Source organism: Odontesthes bonariensis, chromosome 3, assembly GCF_027942865.1.
Source record: "Odontesthes bonariensis isolate fOdoBon6 chromosome 3, fOdoBon6.hap1, whole genome shotgun sequence".
NCBI lineage: Eukaryota > Metazoa > Chordata > Actinopteri > Atheriniformes > Atherinopsidae > Odontesthes > Odontesthes bonariensis.
The window spans coordinates 29,231,207-29,252,585 of NC_134508.1; the positions used below are offsets into that span (position 1 = coordinate 29,231,207).

A 21,379-nucleotide genomic window follows, 5' to 3' on the forward strand; every position below is an offset into this window, starting at 1 on the left:
ACTTTTTAATGCAGAACTCAACTTCAGCTATCTTCACTGTGTTGTGATATATTTGCCAAACACTTGAAACTGAAATCAAATGGCAATTTTAAACCCAGAGGTCATTTAGCTACAGCCTGGATTTACATTTTTTTTCCAAGATGATCCTATGTTGGTCTAAATTGTATTCTAGATCAATAAAGTCTGCTTTAAAAAGTTCATTGTGAAAGACCCAGTGAGCTAGAGCTGGTTTTTTTTTACTGGGGCTCCTTTCTTCTCACATGACACTGTCTCCATGCTGTAGCACAAATCAAACACACCCTTCCTGATAGGGAGGGTTATTTAAAGCTCTAGTGCCCAGTCCGCTGTTTGGCCTGTTCACCTGCTGCCTGCTTCACAACTGTTGATCATACTTTGTGCTTCTCGGGGAGGATTTTACTACCTTCTGAACTAATGAGCTGCTCTGGACAACTCGGTACCTTTCCAACTCTCTCCAAATGATTAATCTACTGATATCTGGGAGCTGCAGGAGACCGCTACTTCAACTAGTAGGTTTTTCTTGCCACTTTAGGTTTTAACTGTTATGTTTGTGGGCCTTCTGGCCCTCTGAGGTCTGCTGGTTGCTTTGGTCTTGTCTTATGACATCTGTCCACATTATTTGCTGCATTTGCTTTCAAATTAGCTTGGAATTACTAACTCGTGAGGTTATTTTCTTGTGCCAGTTCTTTTTTGCAGCTACGATGCTGTTAATTGGTTTACGTGAGCAGGGTAACACGACTTCATGAGTTGTAGTTTGCGTTATGCCATGTTTCTAAAGACTGCAATTGTTTTGAGTTTCCTTGGAACTCGCTGTTAATCTAGTGTCAAATGGAAGGATTTCTTGTTTAACTGTCAAACTTTAAGTGGTATCCTGATGATGTTTGAACACATTCGGATTATCTTGATGCAATATTGGTAGGAGGATGTATTGATGAAAGTATATTACATTTGATTTCAGTGTATCTGGGGATTTTATGATCTTGCTGCTGCTCATCACATGCCACATAATCTTTCACATGAGCCTTGTCTGCACCATGGCAGTATTTTCTTGCACTTTTAGCTTGCATGAATTAATTTTTTTTGCAATGTTTTGGCCACTGCTGATCTCAGTCAGTTTGCTGTTTTGCTGCTGGGAAATGGCCATGTTGTAGTTGGTACTCCAGGGTTTGTAAATTAAAGCTGGCACTGGGCTCGGTGTTTAATGGAATTCTGTTTGGGTTTATCAATGGCATCTACAGTAAAGCCCTGAATTATCTGTTTTTAGTTATTTAGAGTGAAGTTTTCTTTGACCAACCGGATAGTTCTGTCTGGAAATGACATGGACAAATGACAGTGTATTCAAGACTACACTTGCCCAGGGTAGGTTCAGAAACATTCACCAAGACTTTTCAAAAGTCACCGGGACAAAGTTTAAGCTTTTGGTTATTAATTCCTCATCAGATTAGATGGCAACTTGATTGTTTGGACACATGGACATGGCCTTGATACGTCAAACTTAAGGAGCAGCATGTTAGGAACTTTTAATGAGAAACTTATATTAGACAACCTCAAGTTAAGAGCATCATGTGAAAACAGGACAACATTGTACTTAAGCGAGACAGCAGCCAGTCTGCAGAAAATCCTTAGCCTTATGTATCACTGGAAATAAATGCTTAAACTGTACCTTCAGTGACTTAAAGTCTTGTCTTTGTTTGGATACTCTGTGTAGATTCAGTCAATGAGGTCATGATCATTGCTTCAGATAAAGGTATCTATATTTCTTTTCTTTTTCTTATTCCTCATATTAGGTTTCATCTCTCATGCAGCAGGGTTCTTCAGTTTAAGATATTGACTGGTCTTTTTATACCTTGATTTGTTTAGGTAACTTGTGTGTAACTGATCCACCTGACCATTGTGAGCCTGGTCAATGCTAATTGTTTCCTACTTATTCAGCTCATGAGATGTCTTGGTTCCATGATGCAAGGTGTTGGTTGCAAAACAATCTCGGGAGTAGAATCCCAGCTGCTTTGTGTATGAGTGATTCCAAAGGCCATTAATGTTGTGTAGAGAGTGTTTTTCCAGGTGTTATGTGTCGTGAGCACATGACATAAGAAGAAAAATAAGTTAGGTTTGTCTAACCAAAAAATTGTTGGTCTCACCACAATAGAAACTCGGAGTCCGACAAATGCCCCTGTCACACTGTTGCGTATGAGAGAAGCGTATGAGTTGCGTATGAAAATTAATAGTATAATTTTCATACTGTTATAAATTGGCTTTATTCTTAGACTTTATGTATTCATATTCTGTAGTTCTCTAGATAATCTATTGTCCTAGGTTGTACGGTACACTCTGCTCATACAACGCAAATGTATGTCCAACACTTTAAGATGACATAGCGGGATAAAATAACTGGGTCAGATAAAGCGGCTCTTAGGACAGATAGGTCTGGTGCAGTAGATGCACGCCTGAAACAACACGCACACACACACACACATCGCTTATCACATCCAAAGAACATGACAAAGACGGTGGATGGCCTGCTCACAGCATGAGTAAATATTCAGTGATGCGTCGTCAAATGTAGGTACAACCTCTGAGATAAGGGTGAACATAAATATGAAATGTTTCCAGATCTCGGGACTTGGCCAGACGGATTTCATGCGAGAACTCTGTCTCTCCGAGTCCAGCGCTGATACTTGACCTGTGACCTCCGATAAACACTTTGTTTAACTTACGACTGCTCCAACTGGTTTCTTGGGCTTCCAATATAAAGAATCGGATCTAACAATACGCACGAAAAGTCCTTGAAAATAAAGAATTGTGCGTATACTTACCGTATTGAACCTATGAGTAGCTTATGGTCAGCGTATGGACAGCGAATGTTAGCAAATGTCAGCGTATGGCCAGCGTATGTCAGCGTACTCTGCATATGACTAGCGTATGAGTAGCATATGAACTGCGCATGCCCAGCGTACGTTTCAACGCGCCTATATCAGCAGCCTTTCCACATTGCTCCATTATTGCAGTAGATGACGCGCTATCAACATCTCTCGAGACATTCATCTCGATCATGCCTCCCAAGAAGCAATTGTCGTTTGCCCGGGCCCTGGGCCGAGGAAAAGGCAAAAAAACACAAGAATCATTCTCACCCAAACCTGCTGAAATGCCTGATGTACCTGCGGCTGATGAGTTACATGCTTCTGAGCGATCAAGATCCCCAACTCCTCCTCCTGACCGCTCCCGTGAATCGTCGGTTGCCTCAGATATGTCAGTTGCCGCCTCCATCTCTGTCCGTCTGGCTGATGTACGGTACACCTTTATGCCAACGTATGGCAACCTATTTCCAGCGTTCTCGACCTATCAGTAACGTACCTATATCGTACCTCTAGCGTATTCAGCGTATGCCTAGCGTATGCTTAGCGTATTAACCATACGCTCGCATACGCACAAAAGTTTTGAGCATGTTCAAAAATTTATTTCTGCCTCAGCGTATGCCAACGTATGCCAGCGTGCTTGAAACGTGTACAACCTATGCCTAACGATCCCCTGGCGTATGTCAGCGTATACCAGCGCATGAGTGATAATTTTTATACGCTGGCATACGCTAGTGCCATACGCAACAGTGTGACAAGGCCATAACATACTTGATCGAATCACTCCTACATGTATACACTCAACTAGACTCGCATGAGTCGAGGCACTCTGCACATGCTCCACAGTTCTCATCAGTATCCAGAAGAAGAAGCCAATGACAACAAGGGATGCCATTCATCTTTTTTTTTTTTTTTTTTCAAAAAAGCTGCCCATTAAGGTTACGTGTCAACGCCGGGTCGTTTAAAGCACTTCAAGACTGTCGCTCTGCTCTAATAAAATCCTGATTTTTATAACCATAGCGTCAGAACAATCCAGCTGTGCGTAAACGTACAATACTCCCCCCACAGAGAAAGTTGGAAGTGGCAGAACGTCTTGGACATTTTCTCACACAGTCCACAGCGACATCGGATGTTTTTGGTCAATAACTCTATTCATCTCCAATTCCTTTATACTGGGACAACCACGGTGGTCCAATTTAATGGCAGGTTGAGCTGTGCCAGAGTGGACTGATGATTCTTTACCTGAGCAGCTGGCTCTGCTATGTTGCACCTTGTGCTTGTGGAGCTTGTATTTGGGTGTTTTTATCTATGGTATGAACCAATTTGTGCCGATTTGAAATTCATAAGACGAAAACAAAAAATCGATTTCTATTTGCATCTTTTAGCAGTAGGTGGAACATTCCCATTTATACTATCACATAAATTCTATGAGTCAGTTCATGGGAACTTTAAGTGCAAAAAACCACTGCCTACAAACACTGAATTTAGATGCCATTAATTGAGGAGGTTGCAGATTATGCATGTGTGGTTTGAAAGATATGAGGACAGGCTGATATTTAAGCTACTTTCTGTTATGATAAAACATATTTCTGTAACGCGCACAATGAATGTGATGTTTAGCTCTCTTTTACAGAAGGTCATATTTGACACAAGAAAAGATGCTTCCTTTGATATTTGTGAGGACAGATACTCGTTTGTAAGCATCCAATATGTGAATGACCTTGAGAGAGATATTCCAGGTTGCGCTGTTGGTGTTGCATTAAAATGCAGTTAGGTGGACAAATTCTAAAAGCCTGTGCTGTTATTTGTTGGACGATTTATGTAATGGATCCTGTTCTTTATCCTGTGCAGGAGTAAGCAGTTTATCCACTTTTTCAAAGCAACATGGTTGAGTGATATCTTTAAGCAGCAGAGGGGATTGTAAAATCACTCTGTGAAATGAATTGGTTCATAAGCAAGAATAAGTGCAATGAAAAATACTCCTCAGTTGTGATTGTTATAATCGTACACAGTAATACCCATCTGGTACAGTTCCCCATAATGTTGGTCATCTATCAGACCCTTAAAACTCCCTCTGATCTGCCCTCTGTCGTTGTAAAAACACATGCATGCGCACATGGTTTCAAATGAAAAGATGATCAAATTAAATTCCCTTGGTAGGCGATCTAACAATAAATCATGTCTGTTTAATGAGGAGGGGGATAAATGACGGTGTCAGCCATTAATTAGAAATGTATCTTCGGCCTGTCATGTTCGTATGAGATTAGATGTCTGTAGATACAGACTGCCCGAATGTATCTGTCACTTCGTTACCTGTCATAATTAAACCTGACAGAAGCTGATATGGCCGCATAAAAAGATCTAAATATAGAGAGAAGAAGAGCTGTCTCACCAGATGTAACCATGATCCAGCTAAGTCATATTCATACATTCAAGCCATGCTAATGTGTTGTAATTATCCCATAATGAAACACGAGTGCTCCTCATAGTGTCAGAGGCATCACTTCAATGCGTGTGGATGTTGTCTGTGTCCCATAATCCTAATCCCACTTCCAATCCTCTCATGCTCCACCTGCTGCTGCTGCTATTGCTGCTACAACCAGTAACCATTATGAAACACTTTACTGAATTATTCTAATATATTATTTGTAATGAAACACAGAATATCCAATATTCCCCCACCTTTTGGATGTGATAGAAATGATAATGTATCTGCTCTCGGCAAGTGCAGGGCAGTAAAACGATTTGTATTATTATGACAGCTAAATTCCCCCAGTAACAATGATAACCTGAGTAATATATGATAGATGTGTCTGTTCTATAGATGATTAAATCGATGGATATAGCAACAGTGACGTCACCCACTGGTTTGTGGACTTCAGACTGCTTTGAAGCCTGAAGTGCAGCATGTTGGATGCCATCATGTAACTGTTGTAATACCAGAGGCTTCAAGAGATGGATGGCTCAAACTGACATGTGCAGAAAGTAGGACCTTCCATTGAATAGTGGCTTGTCAATCACAACTTGGCTCCAACATGGTCCAAAATAAGTGATTAAAAACAAGAAGTGTCTTTAAAAAAAAAACATATATATATATATATATATATATATATTATGGAGGTCACATATCAAATGAGGAGTATTTATTTTCCTAAACTTGTATGCAAACAACTTCTTTTTTGCAATGTCATTAGTCGGCCCCTGGTTGATGTTACATAGGAAGCAAGTTAAAGGCACTTTTGCATCCATTTTTGAAAAGGGAAAGTTGTTCTGCATCTTTCATCGACAAAGTCATGTTAATGAAAATCCACATTAGGCTAATATAGCCTGCCCTTGTGGAGCCATAAAATAAACTTCATCAAATATTGTGTAAAAGTGAGCAACAGTTCAGTTTTCCCCATCAAGATTGTGCACATCTATAAACCAAAAAAACAGCTATGACCATTTTACACATAGATTTTCTTCTTACCTCTACCTCGGATAAAAATTTTGATATACCTGCCACAGGGAGCTAATAATGGAAACCTGCTTTTTTGTTTGTTTGTTTTTTCCACTGACACACTGGAAAGTTTTCTGGCTCCTGAAGCGATGAGGGATTCTAAGAACAAGACTGCCAATGCTGCAATTCTATGTCCTGCTTTCTCACACTGCAAGATATTTTCAGGCTGCATGATATAGACATGCTGCTGGCATTGTTGGGAATAGGCAGGATGTTACCTGTGTATTATATATTATTATTCTTTTTCTTTTTTTCAGTGCTTTTGTCTGTTGTTTTTTTCACTTGTATTGACAAATCGGGGCTGCACGGCGGTGTGGTGGTTAGCACCGTCGCCTCACAGCGAGAGCGTTCCAGGTTCATCTCCCGGCTGGGGCCTTTCTCTGTGGAGTTGGCATGTTCTCCCCGTGTATAGGTGGGTTCTCTCCGGGCTCCAGCTTCCTCCCACTGTCCAAAAACATGCATGTTAGGTTAATTGGTGTCTCTAAAAGATTGTCCTTAGGTGTGAGTGTGTTTGTGGTTGTTTGTCTCTGTGATGGACTGGCGACCTGTCCAGGATGTACCCCGCCTCTCGCCCGATGACTGCTGGGATAGGCTCCAGCCCCCACGCAACCCGACCGACGGATTAAGCGGGTACAGAATTACAGAATAGATTGTGTTAAGATGGCAAAAAGAAACAATTTATCTTAGAATTTTTCTATTTCCATGATTACCTACTTTTCTACTTCGCTTCCACCTCCTAATGGATACAGTGTGGAATTGAAATTACATGGTTAGATGTTTGTGTTTTTATGAAAAAAAAACAAAACATGGTTGGAGTTAAAAAGTATACATTTTTTTCTATTTTTACCTTAATATTTTTATAACCTCTGTTACTTAAAGAGGTGAGTCATGTAACTGAGAGGAGTTGAGCGACTAATGGTGGCATATGTCGTCTGAATATGTGTTCTCCCAGTGATTAACCTGAAAGTTTCACTTTGACAGTGCAATATTCTTTGATTGTTTTACAGTGACCAAAGAAGAGAAATTGACTTTACAGGAAATCATAATAGAATAAGCATGATTGCAAATAGTTTTTGAGGTAATTTTTTTCTTTGTTTTTTTTTTTCTTTCAAATCAGACACCAGACCTCTCTGTGGAGTTTGGTGTGTCTAAAAACAAATACTGTCATCTTCAGTTTAGGAAATGAAACTCTTTCCCACTCTCCGTGAAATAAAAATTGTTCTTTGAGAGTTTTTATGATATCTTGCCCAACACTTCAACAGTACACCTTTCTGGTCCAACAATGGAAAAGAATAAAGTAATTGTTCAGGTAGTCTTTATGGTATTTTAGGTTTATTGTTTGCTGGAAAACTTTAAAGATGATGTTGAAAGGGATATTGTGTAGCCTAACTGGATTAGCAGGACGTCCCATGCACAAAGACTGAAGTTCTTGTCGCGGCTGACCTGTGTGGCCCTTTGCTGCACGTCATGGCCACTCGGTCTGATTTAAAAAAAAAAAAAAAAAAAAAAAAAAAAGGCCCCTACTGTCGAAAAAAATCTTTACAAAAATATGCAGATGCTAAAATACGCAGCCTCAGAAACTTTAAAAGAGCAGTGTCTATGACATCTAGTGACAAAGTTGCTGATTGCAACAAAGTAAATATCATTGCTTCAATCTCCTCTTCAAATCACACAGGAGAAGCTAAAAATACAAAAGGCCTGCTCGAGTGCCAGTGTTTGGTTTGCCTGTTCTGGACTGTGGTGGTGAAGTTTGTCAGACTGTTAGGAGGGGGAGGAGAACCTGCAGCATCTGTTGGTATCAGTTGATGGTTAATTAAAGAAAACATTATTCTTGTTTTTGTGTGTATCTGTATAAATAAGAACATGAATTTTTAATCCAAAATAAGCTGCCCCCAGGTATTCACTCTATCCTCTTCGGAACTACTTGAGCAGGGTTTTAACTTTGCTGTAAAGCTTTGAAAAATAGCATTTAAGTTTTTCATTTGCCAAAACGATATTTGGGAGAAGGATTTGTATAACTAGCGAAAGGAGAGAAATAAATCGGCATTTAAACCTAACAGCTTGTCCCTCATAAAAGGTGTTGATGCATAGAAGTTCCAGACAAACGCTGTTTTGCTCCCTGATTTTTGAAGTTCCAGCTCTGGGAGAAAACATTAGAGGATGAAAGGGCTCACTATCTTCACCAGATCAATGGATCTGGCCAGGGGCTCGTAATAACACTACCCCAACACTGCCACTGTTGCCTCCTGTTTTGCGGCATGTCCTATTTACTTATTTATTCGTTCCTCCTCCACCCACAACTTACTTCTTATCTCATCCATTAAAATTAATCCTCAGCTAAAAATATCTTCTCTTCCCCATCAGAGAGGATCAAACCGAGGAGTATCACGGTCATTCTCAGTCTCCTTCTCTTTCTCTCACAGTGCTGTCATGTCAACTTGTGAGCAGGAATCATTGGAAAACACAGCCTGTGTTTGTGAAACAGATCTTTTGCAAACACTGCCATAAGTCATTCAATATTGTAGCCTGATGCAACTGCATGTCTAAATCAATGTTTGAGGTTTTTGAAACGGATCACATGAGTTGGCTGACACTTTTGAGTTTTCAAACTGTGAAGCTCCATAAATGTTGCTCTGTACCCGTCTCATTTATCAGGATTGTTCAACAGATTTTTAAAAATGTTTAAAAGCAAAGAAAATGCGTTGGAAAAAAGACACATTGCACCGACCTTTGTTTTTTTTATTATAATTATTTTTTTTTTTTATAACAGAATCTAAAAAGTCATATTGGAAGCAATTGTGAAGATGCTTAAAAAGAGACGTTCAGCACATAAAGAAAAGAATAAAGTACCTGTTGTAATTTGTGAGTTGGTTGATGCTGAGCTGATCCCAATTTACTAATTTATATTATTGAGGCAGTACAATCACAACAAGCTGTGAAGCTGTTCGGGTTGGATAATGGTCCCCCCCTTTGTGAATGTGCGTGTGTGACCTTGCGATTATGCCCCAGTGTGATGCTTTGGCCTGGCTGATTACCTGTCAGCAGGTTTTGTGCATCTAACGTATGCACACAAACGCACACAAAATAGCCCAACAACAGACGATGCCCACCAGGCAGGTCAACACACTGCAGGATGGAGCACATTGCTGTTATAAATGTCCGCACACTGACGCGCACACACACAATCCTAAATGGGCCCAACATAGAACATGGAACATGGAACATAGATTGTCTATTAAGCAGTGTATTAGGAGAGCCCAGGGGCCTGACATTGAGACAGTTTGTGTGCCATTAGAGCAGGACTTTGTTGTCTGGTGTCCAGTGATCCTGACTCGCACACGCATACAGACTCAGACAGACACAAACATTCATCATTCAATGATCCCACCAACAGGGGAGAGTAAAGCCAGCAGGAGACATCATTGTAGAAAGTACTGATTCTGAGTGTCATTTTCTTGCTCCATACCTGAGTAGAAATAATGTTTTGGTCTTTACAGGCAGGCAGGTGATGAAACGATTCAGTGATTTAACTTTTTCTCTTTGGACTTTATCTTTCTGGGTCTGCAAACTGGTTTAAAAGTGCTCTGTGATGTGACCTGCACAAACATTCGTCTCTCATGATTGATTTCTATTTTGGTCCTTTTTATCTGCAACTTCATATCTCAGCATGTGTGCATGTGTGACTTACTTATCACGGCAGTGCTGGACTTGTGAAGTGATTAGCTCAGTAAATCCTTTTTTTTTTTTTTTTTTACATCCCCTTATTAGTTTGCCTGCATGACTAGGATTACGGGTAAAATTAATGTTCTCAAACTGGGCATTCTGGGAAAAGAAACACTTCATCTGAGACTTAAATCTATTAGAAACCAAGACTTTGCATTTGGGTTAGAGTTGCTGATGTGACCAAAATGAACAGTATATTTTTTTGTATTGTGAGTATACAAGTAAACTATTCAAATAAGTAATTTGGCAACATTTAATTGCAAAGATAAACACAATATGCTCTTGGGGAATAACATTAAAAATAAATGGAGCTTTTTTGTTTCCCAACAACTGAAAAGTGGGTCAGCTGTAGCTAAGGCAGTAGACTGGCCGTCCCTCAGTCAAAGTCTTGTTGGTTCAGTCCCCATTCTACATGTTGCAGTATCCTTAAGCAAGAACCCCACATTTCTCCCCCAAAGTGTTCCTGACCTGATGTGATATGTTTCCCTTCGTCAACACACCTCTGTGCATCCTCTATGAGGACTTATTTATTTGGTGGTGGGGGGGGGGGGGGGGCAGTTCAAGGTAAAAGTGTGAAATTTCGAAAAAGTTAGGTCATAACTAGCCTGATTAACATAGACTTTCAAATCTCTTCGAGATTCTGGTCTGACCAAGACAATAACGAATACGATTCGAAATGGCCTGGTCAACCCGCCTCCCTCGGGTTGCTACTGGTTGTGGCCAGAAAAGGCTGTGCCTAAGCTTAAGCCAATCACACCACTCTTTCCTCCGACGATTTAGCTACCAGCGGGGCTAACTGGTAGATTAAACTCTTACCAAAGCCAGTAGGGAGCAAGGCGAAAACGTCTTTCCTGTCAAGAAATGATTCAAGGTCTGTTCTTTGTTCGATTTTTAACGAGAATCTCCCGTCGAACACTTTCATTATAGCATCTACAGCAGTGTCAAAAGCTTGACGCTGCTCCATGTTGATATTGAATGAAGCGCAGGCGCTTCCGTGTACAATCCATGGGTTGAGTGGCAGTTCAACCACGTCACTACCTTGAACACGCCTCTACCCTGGGCCGTTGGCGCTGCTCAAAGTTGATTGCTTCCTGACAAAGTGGGTGGAGTTCCCACTTTTTCGGGAACTCGAATCCACCTGAACGAGCAGTTTGCCTGAGGTAGTGTAGCAGAGCCGAAGGTGTTGCGTCACTGCGAGGGCGGAGCCTGGGTAGGTCATAACACATATTTTCTTTCAGCTTTAGATACCTAAACCAAGTTTTAGAGATGGTTTAGGTAGGTTCACTTCCACTAATCTATGATAAGACAGAGTATAGTTAGTGAAAAATGTGTTCTATCAGATGGTAGAGCTGATCAGATGGTGGATGTTAAAGGGGGTTAAGAGCTGATTTAAGTTATATGATACTAAATACCTTTCAGTCTAAAGTGCAGAGACCTGAATAATGCTCCATTTTACCCCAACCCTAAGTAAATGGTTATTCATCTGGATTTGCTATTATGGCTCTTTTTGTGATTCACTGACACCACAACCTGCACTGTGCAGAGATCAGTGAAATGCAGTCTGACAATGGCTAAACTTATGGTTTACACACTGAGAATGCTGCTGCCCAGACATGAAGTTAGATTCAGCAATCGTCCCACACATTGTCCCCTCCTTTTAAGACATTCAGCATGATATTCATTCATCTCCGAGCACATCTAAAAACCCTAAACCCTAACCCTAAAAACCATGGTCGATAATCTATTGCAAAGATATTTGGAACTTATGGAACTTAAAAATATTTGAATCGCACTCCCCTTTAAAGTTGTTTTTTCTGCGTCATGACAAGTTCAGAATTCTCTAAAGGAGATAACCTTGATCATACTGTGAGCCAGCTGTTCGTCTCATGTGACCTTTATTTTTTCTTTGTGCATTACAATATCAATTCAGAGTAGCTGTAGAAGAGCACAAGATGAGCTTGAGAGCAGGAAGAAGTTTCATCAGTGAGTTGAGGTCAGTGGAGTGCCCCTGGACTTGCCTGGAGGACCTTTAGAAGTCAGGACCCTCTTTTTTCAGGGTCTTGTAGTCTGCGTTGATGGCCAGAAACTGTAGAAGGCAGGAGGAATACATTAAAGCCTGTTGGGACAGTTTGGATATGCCATCAATAGAATACACTGTGTGGCTGCATATGTGTGTTCTGCATACATCACAGCCCTCCAGCTATAAAAAGCAGATTTCATTTTTTATTTTTTCCACTGGCAGTGATTATTTTCTGCCATTAAAACCCTCACCCCCCTCTTCTCCCTTCCCTTTTTCGCATTTCCCCCTTCTCATTATGATTATTATTTGGACTTCAGTAGAATTTTGATGTGGGACCTTTGCCTTGCTACAGAGAATTAAACATGCCGTGTCCTGACCTTTTGTCTGCAGTGACTCTCATTCCACTGGCAAGCATGCCAGCCTTGAAACCTTCAGAAAATGCTCTTTTCTCTGAAAAACACATCATCCAGATCACTTCGGATCTCGTCAAATTTTTAGGGGGGGATTGCTTTTGTTGTTTGCTCCATGTTTGGTTGGTGGAGTAAAGATTTTCATCAGTTCACCAGGGGCAGCTTCAGGTCTGTTTTTAACTTATTTCAAAACATTTTTTTTTTTAAAAGACCAACACCGTTCCCTTTTGTTCGATCAGACATTAAGAGATGCAGCCATTGTGATCTTATATTTTTTTTGCCAACACTGGTTTGTTTTAGTCTATTTTGATCAGTTTTTACGCTGGTGATGAATGTGAGATTCCCAGTTACTCAGTGAAACGGTGCCATAATTGTCTATAGTAGTTTTCTTTCAATAAAGGGATGTAGATATACAATACAGTGTGTGATGGGAGCAGTTACCTTGTACTGGTAGGTTGGGTCAAGGTTGTTCCAGGGCTCAGGGTTTTTCTTTTTGTCCCAGAAGCTGCAAATGTGGAAATATTCACAGTATGTTGAGATAGAGGGCAGAAAAGTAAGGGCAAAATGAAAATGTGAGAAGTAAGCATGATGCAAAGAGCAGCCTAGAGATCAGGTGGGTAGAAAAACAGACCATGATGTAACAAAAGAGAAGAGCAGAAGGACAGGCACAAAATTAGACTAACGAGCACATTCCGGATGGAGACAGAGGTTGGAAAAACAAAGCGTGATTATGAGATGAGGTGAATTCAGCCCAATGACTTGGCAGTCCTCCTCTGTTCATTAAGCAAAGTCTGGATTTCACAGAACTCCGGTGCGACTGTCCACCCCTCCACTTCCCCCTCCAGTACAAACAAAGAGACGAGGATGGCAGAGCGAGTGTGTTTCCCTACCTCTCTGTCCATTACCACAAACATAGCCTGCGAGAGAGGACTGCACCAACCACAGCACTCCTCTCCAGCTGGGGATGAGGTCATCCTTTATGGCTGACCCTCAGAACAAGAGTTCTGTGTGGCCCAAAATAGGACATGATCCATCCACATTTACTATATGTTAGTGGTCACTTGGTTCGGTGTGGTTGGTGCAGCTGTTAAAAATGTGAATTTTAAGGAAATTCAGAGATTTTTAAGCCTTCACGACTAATTCATCCCTTCTCTAATGTTGTCAGACTCGTATAACATTACACTGTGCCTATCAGTTGTCAACTTTGCATGACATTTTTGCTTCGTATGGGTCCAAGTTCATTTAGGGCAAAATGGGGCCTGTATCAAAAAATTATATATTTAGATGATAAATAAAAATGCAATCCCTCCAGTAACTGGGCATTAATCCTAAAGCCAGCCGTTTTTAACCCTCCTTTTAGCAGATATTACTGCTTGCAAATGTTATTTAATTAGCTAGAATTCTTCATTTTCACCCACTTGTTTGCTCGATTGCTTCAGTTTCTGAGGTATTTTAAACTTTCACTTGCAGCTTGTTTAAAATTTTCGCTCAGATTTTTCATGCCCTTCTATTCGTGGGAAGTTGCAAAGCACCCAGATTTTTGCTTCTTGCAGGACTTTTACAAATAAAACAAGTGTCTAAGTTCTCACAACTCTTATTTAGCTTAATGCCAGGTAAATCTCTATATTTCCCAATATACTTTTTAATCTGCTGTCGGGATGACATTCCATAACCGACGCACCAAGTAGTGATGCCTTTTTATGTTTAGCAGAGCTGAAGACGGGAGCACCTTTTACTGACAGGGATATTGAAGAGTCCAGAAACTAGAGGCACAGTGCAGCATGTGGCTGTAAAGCACAACAGCAGGTGTTCTAGTAAAAGTCTTAAGTGCTCCAAACGATGTAAAAACTCTGCTTGTTTTATGATATATAAATCAAGCAGAATGAAGACGAGAACAGCCGTAAGCTACCTTCTTCTTTATCATAAGGTAAGCATGGACGGTGTTTGTGTAAATGCTCTCACTGTAAGACGGGAGATGAAATGTCTGCGCTGCAGATTTAAGTAGCTGAAGGTGGATTATGAGGTGAGCTTTGGAGCACTGATTTGTTGTTGAGGTCTTGAGTTTCTCTTTCTTGACTGACTGCATAATGTTTGCAGCAAGGATGTGCTTATATTGGCTGAATCCACTCTTCCCTCCATGTGGTGTTTCCTGTGCCACCAGCTGCTTCACAATCCCAAAGCAAAATGTAAGAATCCCTCTACTACTACGTTATTAATTATTAAGTTGTTAAAGTTTATTTCATTGGGGCACTGTAGTTGCTTGATGCAGCTGGCCTGGGTTCGAACCTCAGTCTGGGGCCGTTTGCTATATGTCTTCCCCCACTCACTCTACTCTCTCTCTCTCTCTCTTTCCTGTCTAACTTCTTTTGAATAAAGGCTTCTAGCACCCAAAAAACTTGAAGAAAAAAAAAAAGTTAAATTCTTCAAATCCTTGTAATTTTTCTGCTTCCATACCTTTTTGTACACTATGGCGCACATATAATTTATCCAGATTTGCAGATGCTCTGCATATTTAAAACATATTTTTTTATGAGAAGGTTGCTGGTCTGGCTTTTCTTTAATGATTCTTTAATGTTCACCGTTTCTGCTTCAGTGCTGCAGAGTGGAGCAACGCATCTCCACTCTTTTGTCGGCTGAATCCTGCAGCGGATCATTTGCAGGATGGTGTTAATGACAGTTCAGTCAGTAGAAATTACAAACCCCAATTCCATTGAAGTTGGGACGGTGTGTAAAATGTACATGAAAACAGCATACATTGATTTGCACATCCTTTTTGACAAAATTCAAATGAATACAATAAAAGACAAGATATTTAATGTTCAAACTGATAAACTTTATTTCTTTAGAGATATTCACACATTTTGATTTTGATGGCTGCAACACGTTCCAAAAGAGTTGGGACGTGTAACATCACCTTTCCTTTTCACAACACTCAATAGGCGTTTGGGAACTGAGGACACTAATTGCTGAAGCTTTGTAGGTGGAATTCTTTCCCATTCTTGCCTGATGAACAACTTCAATTGCTCCACAGTCCGGGGTCTCCGTGCTCGTATTGTGCGCTTCATAATGCGCCACACATTCTCAATGGGAGACAGGTCTGGACTGCAGGCAGGCTAGTCTAGTCCCCGCACTCTTTTACTACGAAGCCAGGCTGTTGTAACACGTGCAGAATGTGGCTTGGCATTGTCTTGCTGAAATAAGCAGGGACGACTCTGAAAAAGACGTCGCTTGGATGGCAGCATATGCTGCTCCAAAACCTGAATGTACCTTTCAGCATTAATGGTGCCTTCATAAATGTGCAGATTACCCATACCATTGGCACTAACACACCCCCATACCATCACAGATGCTGGTTTTTGGACTTTGCGCTGATAACAGTCTGGATGGTCTTTTTCCTCTTTGGTCCGGAGGACACGACGTCTATTATTCCCAAAAACAATTTGGAATGTGGACTCATCAGACCACAGAACACTTTTCCACTTCGTTTCAGTCCAACTGAGATGAGCCCGGGCCCAGAGAAGCCGGCGGCGTTTCTGGGTGTTGTTGATATATGGCTTTCGCTTTGCATAGTACAGTTTTAACTTGCACTTGTGAATGTAACGCCGAATTGTGTTAACTGACAACGGTTTTCTGAAGTGTTCCTGAGCCCATGCTGTAATATCCTTCAGAGAATGATGTCTGTTTTTGATGCAGTGCCGCCTGAGGGATCGAAGGTCACGGGCATTCAATGTGGGTTTTCGGCCTTGCCGCTTACGTACAGAGATGTCCCCAGATTCTCTGAATCTGTTGATGACGTTATGGACTGTAGATGATGATATCCCCAAATTCTTTGCAATTTTACATTGAGGCACATTGTTCTGGAACTGATGGACTATTTGCTCACGCAGTTGCTCACAAAGTGGTGAACCTCGCCCCATCCTTGCTTGTGAAAGACTGAGCCTTTTGGGATGTCCTTTTTATACCCAATCATGACACGAACCTGTTTCCAATTAACCTGTTCATCAATGGAATGCTTCAAATAGGTGTTTTTGGAGCATTTCTCAACTTTCCAAGTCTTTTGTTGCCCCTGTCCCAACTCTTTTGGAACGTGTTGCAGCCATCAAAATCCAATGTGAGTGAATATTTGCAAGGAAACAAAAAAAGTTTATCAGTTTGAACATTAAATATGTTGTCTTTTAATGTATTCAATTGAATATAGGTCAAAAAAGATTTGCAAATCGTTGTCTGCTGTTTTTATTTTCATTTTATACACGGTCCCAACTTCAATGGAATTGGGGTTTGTACAAGTAAACCCTTTTTTGTTTGGTTTTTGAAACATCATTTAGCTTAATTTCAATCAGTTGCTTGGAGTAGCCCTTAGTTATTACCGTTTACCAATGAGTCTTTAAAGGACATAAATATACTGTAGTAGCTGAACAGTGTCCATTTGAGGAATGACTGATTTTGTGTCTACTTTTCACCTCAAATATCAAGAAAAACAGTATGGATGGCATCAGGATTTGAGTTTGATATATTTTTTTATTATTTCTGAATCCAGGGTCTATTTATTATCATTTTGAATGTCTCAGTGGATCTGTTCTGGTTTTTAGAGAGGAGATTAAAAAAATATATCAATTTACTTATTAGATAAACAAATTCAGGTTCATTGCCAGCTGAGCCCCACTGGTAAAAATGATTTAAAGATGTCAGCCAAGGTTTGAAAACAGTTAACATGAACATTCAGAAAACTCATTCTTTAATTGCACACAAGCACAACTGTGCTGACCAAAAGACTTACGTGACATGAGGCCCTCTTGCCAGTCGGATCAGGTAGAGGGTGGCTCCTGTGAGGCCCAGGGTCGTGAAGAAAAACTGAGGGATCAACTGAGGAGAGGAGAGCAAGGCTGCATTAGTCCAGGACCAGAGACACAAGATGGGGAAACAAATATGTTCCATCAAGTGGTTGGCTGTGATGTCTACAATGAGCATACACCTGTGTGAAATACACACACACATAGGTAGTTTTTATTTCCGTATTTGCTCTCTCTGGCCTCCTCCATATGCATGAGGCTCAGGCCATGTGTGAGGCTGCTTACTGTCAGCATGGGTTGAACGGGCAAGGACACGGTGGAAAAGAGATCCGCTCTGTGTGTGTGTGTGTGTGTGTGTGTGTGTGCGTGTGTGTGTGTGTGCGTCAGCCTCTCCACCTTTAACACTATGCCTGTTATACTGAAGGACAGCAACACACACACACAGGCACACGGAATTAGACACGCAAATTCTCGCTCTAATATGAGCTTACGCACCCAGATGCCCTTAAACACACAGTCATAAATGTGTATGTGAATGCGTAGTGACTCTTTTGAGGTTCTGAGTGGTGACAACGATGGGAATTCAAATGAAAAAACACATTAAAGGGACGGGGGGGATAATGTCATGTGTCATCTTAAATGCCCAAAGCTTAGGTGTGATAATCCTCAAACCACACAGCACATCTATTCATCCACACTATGCTGCCATATATTTCTTGACTATTTTTCTGTGTGAGACAAGAGAGGAAGTCACACTGCTGGTAAACAGCTGTTCTCAGCCCACACAGATCCAGTCAAGCTGTATAGAGCTGACAGTCTGATCAGGTTGAACTGAAGGATGTCTCTACTCAGTTGTATCTAGACATCTGTCTTCTGTTAGATTGCGTTGCCACTTGCCTTGTTGATTAGCAGAATGTCTGGTGCCAAAACTTTGAAATCGACTACTCTAAAGTTGCAGTGAATGAAGCAGACCTCCCCTCAGCTACACACTGAAACCCACGGGACCACAAAAAATCTTAAATACTCATCCTAAGGGCATGGATTTCAAGCATTTAATTACTGTTGGTCTGCTTTCTTGTGTTGATTTTATTAATTGTTTGTCTTACATCAAATTATAGTCAGTATGTATGTATATGTGTATATATTACTGGTAAAAGGAAAACTGTTATTACCTGACATTTGAGAACGTGCTTAAAAGAAGATTTAAAATAATTATCAGTGTATCATAAAACTCTGTCTGTATGGCTACATTTTCAGCTGATCCGTCAGTGAAAAGAAGAAACTTTTTCTCTGTACAGTAGTGAGTAATAGATCAAATAGTCTCCAAAAGGCCCAAAGTTAAAGATACAACATACTAAAGATTTTAGATGAGATCAATGCAATGTTTCTGTTTTATTATATTTTAGAGTGAGGAAAATGAAAGGAGCACCACACAAAAGTTACGGTACCCTGTAAGAATTTTGAGCTGTGGCATGACTTTGACTAAAGTCACCAAACTTAACTGGCATGCTCTACAGTCATTAGGAAAGGAAATGCCAAGCAATAGAAACTTCAAAGATTTAGGATAACTTGGACCGCATGAACTTTATCCTGACAATTAACAGTTATGAGCTCCTCAAAACAACATTTCTGGCACTCTCAAAATGTAAATATTTGACACCAACGAAGCAGGAGGAAGCTATACGTAGATAAAGTGTATCAAAGATAGCTGCTTCCTCAGTTTTTAATGTTGGGGGAAAATGGAGGTCAACCTGAGGTCTGGAGAACCCAAAAACTTTGAGAGAATTGGTGATCAGATTACTAAAAAAGCACCAGCTGAAGAAAAAAGTGCATCAAATTAAATGGCAGAAAACCAGGCCTGTAAAAATACTATAAAGATTAAGAAAAGATGGCTTCTACAACATGATAATAATCTTTGGCACATATCTGAATCCAAATTGGACAATCTCAAGAGAAACGAGCTAAAAGCTTAGCTATCGTTCTCGAAATCCCCGACCAAAACGTAATCAAAAATCTGTGCACAAACTTAAAAACAGCAGTGCATGCAAGACTGCCCAAGGGTCTCTCTAATCTAAACAGCTTTTGTTAGAATTGTTTCCATCATCTCTGAAAACATCTGGATTAAACTAACAGACATGTCGCATTTCTATGAGGATTTCCACACTGATTTCTGTTGTCAAGGTTTGTCTGGTAGGTTTGTTGTCTCTCTTCTCCTGCTGTAATTCAATTACTGTTTATTTACAGGCACTTGACTAAATAAAGCTTCAATTCCAAAAAAAAGTTGTTACACTGTATAAAATGTCAATCAAAACCGTGCAATGACTTTCAAAGCTCCCAAATAAATGTTTTATTCACAACAAAAAGAATGCATGTTGGATGCTGAAAGTGAAACATTGCACAGTTTCGTGAAAAATATTAGCTCATCTTGAATTTGATGGCAGCAACACATCTTAAAAAAAAAAAAAAGTTTGGACGGGGCCATGTCTACCACTGTGTAGTGTCTTCTTTTTACAGCAGTCTGAAAACATCTGGGAACTGAGGAGACCAGTTGCTGGACCTTTGGGAGAGGAATATTGCCCCAGTCTTGTCTGATATGGGATTCTACTTGCTCGACAGCCCTGCGTCTTCTTTGAAAACATTTGGTGGATAATGAAATGCAAAATACAACAATCGCTGATAGGTCTGGACTGCAGGACAGTCCAGCACCCGGACATTTCTACTATGAAGCAGTGCTGTTGTAATAGAAGCAGTGTGCAGTTTAGCATTGTCTTGCTGAACTATGCAATGTTTCTCATGGAAAAGACCAAATCTGGACAGAACTATATGTTGTTCTAAAACCTGTTTGTATGCTTTGGGGTTGACGGTGCCTTTCCAGATGTGCTAATTGTTAGGCACTAATGCAAACCCCACACAATCAGAGATGCAGGCTTTTGAATTTAGCACTGATGACAACCCTGACAGTCCCTCCACTAGTTATTCTGGAGGATGCAGTTTCCATCATTTACAAAAAGGACTTTTGAAAACAAAACTGTTTTCCACTTTGCCTTTCAAATGTCTGCTGCATTTCTGAATCATGTTCACAGGCAGCATCTTCTTTTCATGATACAGCTTTAACCTGCATTTGTGAATGACATGGTGACCTATGTTCACAGAAAATCATTTCCTGTGTGTTCCTGAGCCCATGCAGTCATTTTCATGGCAGAGAGTCATGTTTGTGTTTATTCCAGTGTTGCCTGAGGGCCCAAAGATCACAGGCATGTACAGCTGTGTCCCTTGTGCACAGAGAAGTCTCCCAGATCCTCTAAATATTTTGAAAATATGATGTCCTGTAGATGATGGAGTGTTCAAAGTCTCATGAATTTGACCCTGAGGGATTTTAAAGTTGCTCCACAATTGTAGATGGAGTTTTCAGATTGCTATACATCTGCCCATCTTTATTTCTGAGAGACTCTGCCCCTCTTTTTATACTTAAACTTTATTTGGCAACTGGGCAATAACGTGACTAATTATCTGCAACATGTTTCCTCGGCTGTTTACTTTGTTCCTTTTAATTTTTCCAGCCTTTTGTTGCCCCTCTCACAACTTTGAGATGTGTTGCTGCAGTTAAATTCAAGATAAGTTCATAAATAAATAGTCAAATTTCTCACTTTCAACATTTGATATGTTGTCTCATTAGTTAATGAAAATGAGAAAATAAGTTTATCTAGTTTTATCTACAGTTTACACGGCTTTCCATTCTTTTTTTTTCAAATTGCGATTATACATCTCAGCCTAAAAGGTGATGGAATGTGATTCATAGGTATTTGTTTGATAATTACTTCTCTATTGTATCAACACTATATGTTCATGTGTCAGCAAAATCATTTAACCCACAGTGTATGGGTAAGCCAACATAACGGGTTGAATATTTTTACTGGTGACTGTACTGTACAATGTGCACCATCTCTACAAACTTCTCATAAGTTTGGAAAAAGGTTCAAAGTGTCAACATGCTGTACACTGGCTGCAGATGCATCGCCTCTGTCATCCCGAAAGTAAACCCCCCAAAAAAACAACACGCACATAAA

At 40.4% G+C, this 21,379-nt stretch overlaps 2 long non-coding RNA genes across 2 annotated transcripts in view; one reads left to right on the forward strand and one right to left on the reverse strand.

Annotated features, from left to right (window-relative positions):
- The first annotated feature begins 364 nt into the window (after window positions 1-364).
- Window positions 365-21,379, forward strand: part of LOC142377400 (uncharacterized) — a 119,954-nt gene continuing 98,939 nt past the window's right edge. Inside the window, exon 1 of the long non-coding RNA XR_012769512.1 lies at window positions 365-527. This is a non-coding gene — a long non-coding RNA (uncharacterized LOC142377400). The remainder of the gene's footprint in view (window positions 528-21,379) is intronic.
- Window positions 12,156-13,381, reverse strand: LOC142377876 (uncharacterized). The gene is made up of 3 exons (XR_012769565.1): window positions 13,206-13,381; window positions 12,964-13,027; window positions 12,156-12,178 (listed from the first exon to the last, which is right to left on the reverse strand). It is a non-coding gene; the product is annotated as an uncharacterized LOC142377876 (long non-coding RNA).